This window comes from Morone saxatilis, unplaced genomic scaffold (assembly GCF_004916995.1).
Source record: "Morone saxatilis isolate NCDOM2014 unplaced genomic scaffold, NCSU_SB_2.0 Contig20, whole genome shotgun sequence".
Lineage (NCBI taxonomy): Eukaryota > Metazoa > Chordata > Actinopteri > Moronidae > Morone > Morone saxatilis.
In genome coordinates, this window is record NW_023339763.1 from 17403444 (window position 1) to 17412703 (window position 9260).

At 37.8% G+C, this 9260-nt stretch overlaps 1 protein-coding gene across 12 annotated transcripts in view; it reads right to left on the reverse strand.

The window, feature by feature from the left end:
* Positions 1-9260, reverse strand: part of LOC118331313 (RNA-binding protein Musashi homolog 2) — a 228805-nt gene that overhangs the window by 217727 nt on the left and 1818 nt on the right. The window lies entirely within an intron of this gene.

Sequence of the window (9260 nt, forward strand, 5' to 3'; positions counted from 1 at the left end):
AGGTTAGGATAAGAGGCTGGGTCATGGTTGGGCATAGCTTAATATCCGATAATCTGGTTTTGTGACATGGACATTTTCTTGCAAGAATGTGCACCAGCTTCGATAAGCTGGAAGAACAACAAATGTCCTGCGCTACATTATGTAGTTGTGATGCAGTTGAATACTGTTGAATCAATTCCTAATTCAGTGAATGCTACCGCTGATCTGTTCATATGTAAATGATCATTCAATGCACTATGCAATAACAGACCTGTAGCAGTCAGTATAATAATCCCTACTCTAAAAACAGCCAATTATGTAACTGTTAGCATATCACCTAACTTGGTTCCATTTCCAATTTGGATCAACAACTGCTTTGATTTCAAGTTAAGTAAGTTTTTCAGTAGTGTCACGTGGCAGACCTTTAGCTTGAAAACACTTTAAAATGTTTATATTGAATACTGACTAATAGCAGTACACAATTTGTTATTATGAGTGTTTGAAGACAGCTGGCCAATATAACTGACCTCATTACTGACCGCAAATTTTCCACAATTGATGGAGCTCAATGACACATTCTAGGCACAGCATTCATTGCATTGGGCAACGTACTTAAGGAATACACATATCAAATACTGCCAATTATTGTGTGAATTAGTCTCTAGACCAAAATGTTGGTGCTACCAAATCATCTGCCCTACAACTGCTTTAAAAAAAAAAAAAAAAGAAAAAGAAGAAGAAGAAGAAGCTAGGCCAGCCCCACCATCATTCTGCTGGTCATGGTCGCGGCAGAGGCTTGCTTTTATTTTAGGCAGGAATGGCTGATTGAATATGACAGGGAGAAAATGAGAGTCTGAGGCCGGTGACGCCTCCAGATATTGCCAAATAACCGGGAGGATGCGTCAGATCAGCCCGTTTCTCCATCTTGTGCTTGTTATCTCATTAGCTTCATTTTCCTCGTTAATTTCACTGGCATGAAGGTATGTGGTGGGGGGTCTCATCAACCCTGTACTTACAATGAGGAGGAACTATCTCAAACAGCAATGTCATCCTAATTTGTCCTAGCCTAGATACAGATAGATTTGAAAGAGAATTTCGCCCCCAAAAAATTAACAGATCTAATTTCCTTTTGACATAATATTAATCATTTGTGTTTAACAGAAAATCTATTTCATGTCGGGCCATATTTTCCCGTGTGTTATACCAAAATATATTTACAATTAATGTACCATTTTTATGCATTTATAAAAGTTACTCCTTCAGCACAGACGGATTTATTTAAGAAACAGATATCTCTTCCTGCTGTGAAAAACAATGGAAGGAAAATGAATCAGGGAACACGAGAATGAAACACACCATCTGCACGGATCAATTAAGCCAATGAGAATGACTGGGTTTTAATGTGTTTGAAGGGAAACCATGATGTGCAATGTCATTGTCATCTTTTCTGTCAGTCTCACTTATTACTGTTATCTCTCTAAATCAGGTCAAAATGAGAAATGAATTCAATAACACCTGGGTATGGCAACCCTGCTTGTAATGAATTTCATTTAAAGATTTGTTTTAGCACTTAGCCCCAGGCATAACCAATTCAAACTCAATTATTTTGTGCGCCCTATTTGAGCAAAGACAACACATTATGCCTTGAATACCTAAGGCCTATACTTGGTAATGTATCTTATACTTTTTAAGTCTATATGTATATATCAAGTCTAATTTCATCATACTGCATAAACTAATTGTTTTTCTGTTCTGCTGAGAATCTCTATTCACTCTGAAGCTTCAGGTTTCACCATGCATGAGAGAGCACTTTAACACAGCAGCAATGGAGGTCATACAGTTTTCTGACAGTTTTAAATATTATAATTATCAAAAGGAGACCATTATATGCTCAGAATTATGAAAAAAAGGAGGCTATACAGCAGATTTGTTTAAATCACACTCAGCGCAATGCAACCAAATTAGGCAATGAGGACTTACTAACCAATCCTTCTGAGAAATGCTGTAGCAGCACCTTTTTAGGTCACAACTTATGATGAATGACTCCTTTGAGAGGTTTGAAATTATGAGGAGGGGAGATGTAGCAATTGTTTCCCTTTAGTTTAGAAATCCATGCGAATGTGATTTTTATGTAGAAAGTACCTTTATACTTCAAGCCAAGGGCTAAAATATGCATCAGCCTTTGCACTGGATGACTGTACCATTAAAGCAGAGATTATGTTGTCTCAGGTTCACCGGATACTTCCTTCCTGAAACATTTTTGTTACGTAACACACACACATACCATCAGGTTTGGGATCAGTCAACCGGACCTGGGTAGTGCACTTGTTTCAGTAATTCCACACACAGTACTTGCAAATGTTATTTCACTCCAGTTTGTTTTCATCTATCAGTACTTTACTTACCACTAATTGAGAAAAATGCCTATTAGCATGTTTTGATCCATTTTGTTTTGGAGAAAGTACTTTTCTTAATGGGTTGGGGGGGACACTCTTTTGTCCTTACTGTGCTATTGCTTTCGCTCTAATTTCCACATTCTCCATCTACATCAGCTGAATGCAACAAGTTTAGGCATACTCTCTGTGGTTTGTTGCAATGTATTCTTGGAACAAATCGCAAGCTGATGTAGAAGTAGAGACGGTAATTTTTTTTAGGGAACACGTGTAGCAAAAAGCACTCTTCAGTACTAAATGGTTCCTGTTGACTGTCATAAATTAAGGACACAACTGTAGTGTAGAAAGCAGGTCCTCCCATCCAGCTGTAGCTGTATGGTTATCACCTTTTAGCAGTAAAAGTACTTTATTAACCCCCCTCAAGGAATTTCTTTATCACTGAAACATCACAAGCAGTGCATACAAACTAAACAGCACATTAATATTTAGAAACCTGACTTGGACCCGAATGAACAATCTGTTATGAATATGAATTTGCTCCACCTTTGAACATTACGTTTTATTGGTTGCCAGATTAGCTGCTCAAATGGAGGAATCCAGCTCTATTAAGCAGGTAAACACCTCGAATTAAGTTTGTTTATTATTTTCATACTGTGGAAGTATGAAGGTCATTGGGACTGTAAACTTCATTAAGAAGCATATCTACAAAATCTACTAGGTGATTTACGTTGCAAAGTATATGAAATAGGGCTTAAACACGGCTGAATGGTCCAAACGCAGGTAGAGCTAGATATGGCCAATTGATGGTTTAATGTTATAATGTAGAGCTGAAATGGTAAGCCGATTAATCAATTAGTCGATTGACCGTAAACAAATCTGCAGCTATTTTGATAATTGTTTATCGTTTAAGTAATTTTTATGTAAAAAAAATTCAAGCTTTCGATTGTTTAGATTCTGAGATGTAAAGGTTTGGTTTTCGGTCAACAAGAGGTTTGATGACATTTTTATGGGCATTTTTTATTTACAGTGTGTTGAATGAAAACTGCAAAAAAAAAACTACAATTGAAAAACAGCCGGCAATAACTTTACCTATTTATTCATGTATGAGCCGCAACAAAATGAAGCCAATTAACACAAGCCATATCATTGTGTTCTTTGTGAGGAAAAGAAAAGGTTCTATCTTATTCTTATGGCTCAGGGTTGGATATGATTGTTACCAGCATCTGTTATCTACAACTATCTGTGGTCTGTATGGGGTCCTTTCTTCCATCGATTAAATTACTCTAACCATCTAATGGTACCTGTTATGTATAATTGACTGGCAGCCTCTAATGTGATGTCATTTTCAAAGGACTCTGCAATTACGGGATGTATTCCTTTTGCAATGTGGGTATCTCAGACAAATCTTAAGCATCTGAGATTCGACAGTACACAACGGCATGAGAAGCGACATGCTAGAAATGCACTACTGGTGTAGTCATACAGCTGTAGTCTGTGCAAAGAGCTTTTTTCCCTCTCTCCAAAGCAGTGGAGTACTTTTAAGTATTTGCTCACCTTATTCCCTCTTTACATCACCCCAACACGACTTTTTCAAATTAATAGTTTCGATGCACCTTTGTTATATGATGAAACATGATCTCACACAGAACAAAAGTGAATTTCCTCAAGACATCATACAACCTGATATGTCAACGTAATAAATGGGAACAGACCAAAAGAAAACCCCCCCCCCAACCCCACCAACCCCACCCCACCATCTTTTATCTTCCACTGCCTTTTACTAAAGGGTCTCAGAGGGCCGCTTCTGCATGCGACTGTTGGAGATCAGGGCAGAGAAACAGCATATATCTTAAGTTCACATCTTACAAAAGGATTTCATATATTAATGCGGCTCCTGGGTAAACTCTCTTACTCTCTCTTAAGACATATCTACACTGGTATGATGATGTGGTGTTTAAACTAAAAGGAAAAGGCTTATCAAAGCTTGCAGCTTCTCCCAATTTAAGTGTGTGTGAGCAGGTCCACAGGTGTGCGTGTGCGATACCAACGGAATAGACAAGAAATTTAAACATAAATGTTTCATATCTGTGCTGTCAATCTTTACTGATTTTCACGGTGGAATAACATCTCGAAAAGGCAGTTTGTTATGCTCCTCAAATCAATAATGAGAATTTTTACCAATGTCACGCTCAACAAGCAAATTGGACATCTTTTTTTTCCTCTTCTTAAAAATATGCAACACAATTATGAGAACAACCCAGATTCACTGTTATTACACAAAATATTACTTTACTGCCTTGACAAACATCTGATGTTCTGTATGCGCCGACAAGAGGCAGATACAGTATGAACTAATAACGCCTTCAGCCATAATTAACTGCAGAAGACAGAGCACCTGCTACACTTAACACAAGTCGGAGTTCAGCTCACTGATTTGACTTTACTTCCAAATCCTATCTGATAAACACGATTTAGATCTGCCTAGAACAGCTGCTCATCCATGCCTTTTCTCCTCCTTTCCTTCTTGTGATTTTTCCTGCCTCACCTAAAACATCAAAACTGCAAGTATGTGTTGACCTGGGGTCATATAATGAAGGCTGGAGTTACCGCAGGACCACATAGAATATGCTTATCTTACAAGAAAACAATAAATTAAGATTGAAGCCATATTTGTGCTGTTGAAACTGTGACAAATATGTTATCACACTCTCAAGAAGACATATATATTTTGTATTCAAACGCCTTTGCTATTTCCACTTAGCACTGATAAATACTTTATAAAACCTTATTTTTAAACTGCTTTAAATAAAACAGTGAAAAGGCCAACCTGGAATCAATCTACTGCCTTGTTAATCTCTCAACTGTTACTTTTTCAAATGCAAAATCATGTACTATGATCTCCCCTGTTCATACCACATACAAACATCTTCAGGAACAGATGCTAGGAGTTGCATATTTCTTAACTGAACAAAGCATCATGAAAAATGGTAAATATGTTCTGAATTACCAGCATGTGTGTTTTGAAGCCCCAGGCTGTGCTTCCCCATATGTCTCATTCACATTCATCCTAGACTTGAGTGTTTTCATAACCGGACAAAGAGCAGAGCACACAGTAAAAAATAATAATAAAGAGAAGGATTGTGATGGTGTGCCTCTTTTAACCTCAACCACCAATGTTATTCTAAAATGATGATCCATACTAAAAATAATTGTGAGGATAATTTTAATAATATAACTTAATAACAATTACTATACTGTGTGCGTTTCTCAGAATACCAAAGCTACACTGATTTAATTCACACATCTAACTACATCTGTAAAATAAAATAAGATTAATAAACAAACGAGGGGGGGAAAAAAAATGTAAATTAAGTATGATTTCAACTTTCCCTGCGCAAATAATATGACTCAACTTGTTTGCAGTCACAGCACCTCCAGCCACTCACTCCTTTCAAGGTTACTAGGGACAAAAACACTGGTAAGGAGTCATTCAAGCGCTGCAGAAGTAGGAGGCCTGTATCAAACTAACATCTGCAAACACATCAAGAACCGTCCACATTTGCAGGACCGGTTCATTCTTCTCTTTACTGCTGAGCAACTTTATGAGATAGGATATATCCAAATGCAATGCGATCTTGATAGTCTGAATGTTAAGATATATACAACAGCACAGCAGTCCAATGACTAATAGTGAGGAAAACCATGCCGACAGCCGCCTTAGGTTTGCAATCTTCTATTGCACACTGGCAGATAAACAGCAGCACATTAGCAGCTAGGAAATATACTTTCTGCATTTATTTGAGTCAATGGGGCCGTCTGTATGTCAGTTACATAGTGTCAATAAAATCATCCCATGTCCTGCATAGAAACACATGGCTTTACTTTGTTGTTTATGATCATAAAGCCATTAGTTATCCCCATTATCACAAGACTAGCAGGATCATCAATAGATTTCAAATTTGGGCATATGTAGACACAGTACATGAAAATAAAGCAAATAAATCAAACACAAAAAAATATATTTCCTTAAAATAAGACAGGAATTTAAGTCTGATTTGGCTCCGTAACTTTTCAAATACAGACTGTGAAAAAGTCACCGCCCAATATGATTATATTAATGGTCATTAAGAACAATTTATTTGAGGGCAGCCTAAGGGTTTAAGACTCTGACCATGTAATCACAATGTCCCCCGATCGAGTCTAGCCAGGCCTCTCTCGCTCCTTATTTCCTGTCAGCTCTCTACTGCATGCTATCTAATAAAGTTTTAAAAAAAACACCCCAAAACAATACATTTCTGAAAGAAAATCCACTCCCACAAAATATGGATTTTTTTACGGAAAGATAATACCTGACAGAAGTAATGATAAATATAATAAAAAAGGAAGGGTTTCACAACAAGCCCCGAGTGACTTGTCAATTAGGTAAGGACAGATGTGGAACAAGTTTGGAGAACTTTGCTGTGCCTGTGTGCACTAAGGCTATAATTCAGAGAAAATGATGATTGGATGCCAGACCTTAAAATGTCACTGTTCAGTTCTTAGAGTGAGATGCTGTCAAGTCTGACGAGTATGACATAACTCTGCCAAATATGACCTATAGCCTGTAATAAGTGTGATGTAATACAATTGCCTATGTATGCAAAACTTTTTGTATCTTTTTTATAAAACAGAGGTAAAGGTAAATTTACATTACCCTGCATACCACTGCTTCTGATAAGCAAGAAAAACCTGTGTTCTAAATGTAGCATAATAAATAACAGGCCAACAATGTTCTACATTTTGAACATGATGTTGTGTATACAGTAAGCTGCAGACGAAAGGTTGGTAACTTTATGTAAAAAGAATCAAGGACCTTTCCCTTAAGGGTGAAAAAAAAAAAAAAATTTCACAATCAACAAGTCAGTTGCAACGTAGCAGTAGCAGTGGTTTGAGATTGTGGTATGAGCAGGAGGTCGTCGAGTTAAATCCAGTGAATATATTAATAGAATAATTAAAAATGCACAATTAATTTAACTCCTTCCTCCCGCCACCACTCTCATAGTGCCTTCGGGCCAGGCACTGAACCAACAACTGCTCTATTTATGAGGCACCAGTAAAAGATGGGAGCTGTGCAGGCCAACTCCCAGGTGTAAGTGCATTTTTATGTGCAACCCTCCCTCACACATATCCCCCCCGACCTTTGCTGCATATATATAGGCTGTCAAGCTGTCACAAAGTTGTTCATTCAAAATGTCAAGCTTGAAGTTATCAAACCGCTCTAGATTCTGCATCAAAGTGTGTTTGTATCGTAACCCCTTCAAGCAACCCCTTAACCTGCTTCTACACACTCCCCTCCACAAATGAAACATCTGCCATACTTATTGGTCATTTCCCTGCTTGTACTCCTTCTATAATTTCACTAGTTCACAACTACTGTATGTCCATTTTACCCTTATTCCCACAACCCAATAACAGAACTCATAAGAGATTAAAGGAAATAACATAAAATGCATACATACACTAAAGCACAACTAAGGTTTGAGTGAGACACGGATCCACCTGAGACTTCAAAAACATAACTGGAAGGGGATGATGGAGGGGGAAGAGGAAACTAATGAAATATGCCCACCATGTTTTTGCCCCATAATGTATTTTGACTTAGTGTTATCATTATTTTTGTAAAGCTGTTTGTGTTTCTTTTTATAACGGTAAATAACTCATTTTTAGACCAGCAGGAATACTAAACACATAAGCCCATTTGGAGACGTAAAGCCTTCATCATCGAGCTGTTTTGAAAACTGGCCAGAAAGCTCAGAGCTCCCTGATAAAATAAAAAAGAGCAGCAACATTACTACAAACTTTGCAGTTGAAAAAACTGGAAGGAATATCAAGACAGGTCCACTCTCCAACAAAAGGTGCATTTTCTCAGCCCTGTGCCAATCACACTTCACACGCTCAAGAGTATGATTCCAGTGAAAAACAAATCTTTAATTTACGTTACTTGACATATCCTACAGATTTGGACATTATATACTGCCACTTGAAGTCCTATCTATTTGTCTTTTAAAAATCCTTAAAAATATTCCTAGAGTTGCCTCAACATGCACTGTTCCACTTCCAAAACTATGCTGGCATATCTGGATATTACCACCTAAATCCCAGACAATTATAATTTCTGATGAACCCTGTCTAATCCATCACTACAGACATCTCTCAAAAATGACTAGCATCTTTAATTATTCATCTACTGATTAATTTCAAAAAGGCAAGTAGAATCCACAATAGTTCAAAGTTGGTCGTGCGAGTGGGTGTGTGTGTGAGTGTCTGTGAATCAAATGCCTTATTCGTGCAACTCAATTCGGACGATTATTTAAACCTAAACATGCATTTCAAATGGTTATGGATTGCTGTTACATTTATGTAATCAAATCATAAAACTACAGTAATCAATTTGTTTGAATAACCGCTTTGTTGTTATAAAATTTATTAATTTTGCGTTAATATAGTTTACTCAATAATACTTTTTTTGAAATCGGGGAAAAGGTTGTTTTTTATTTTTTGTTTTGGGGGGGGGGGGGTTGTTTCAAACCTATTTTTCACACTTAAAGTATCAGCGCATCAGGCGTGACACAACGCAATGTCTGCTGGGTCAAACAATAGCGAGGCAGCAGGCCTGAGACAGCACGCCCTTCAGTGGAACATGAGATATGTGCACGCTGCACATGTGGCCGCAGCGAAGAAGGGGGCGTGTCGGCCCCATTCATCCGCAGAAGTGAAAGTGAACACACGTAATATTCACCCTGGAGTTGTGTTTTATTGCTGAGCTCAGTGTTGAAGGGCCCCATCGTGCATTTAGCCTATATACATGACCTTGATCCACATAACCTGAGAGGGTGTCCTCCCCCCCCC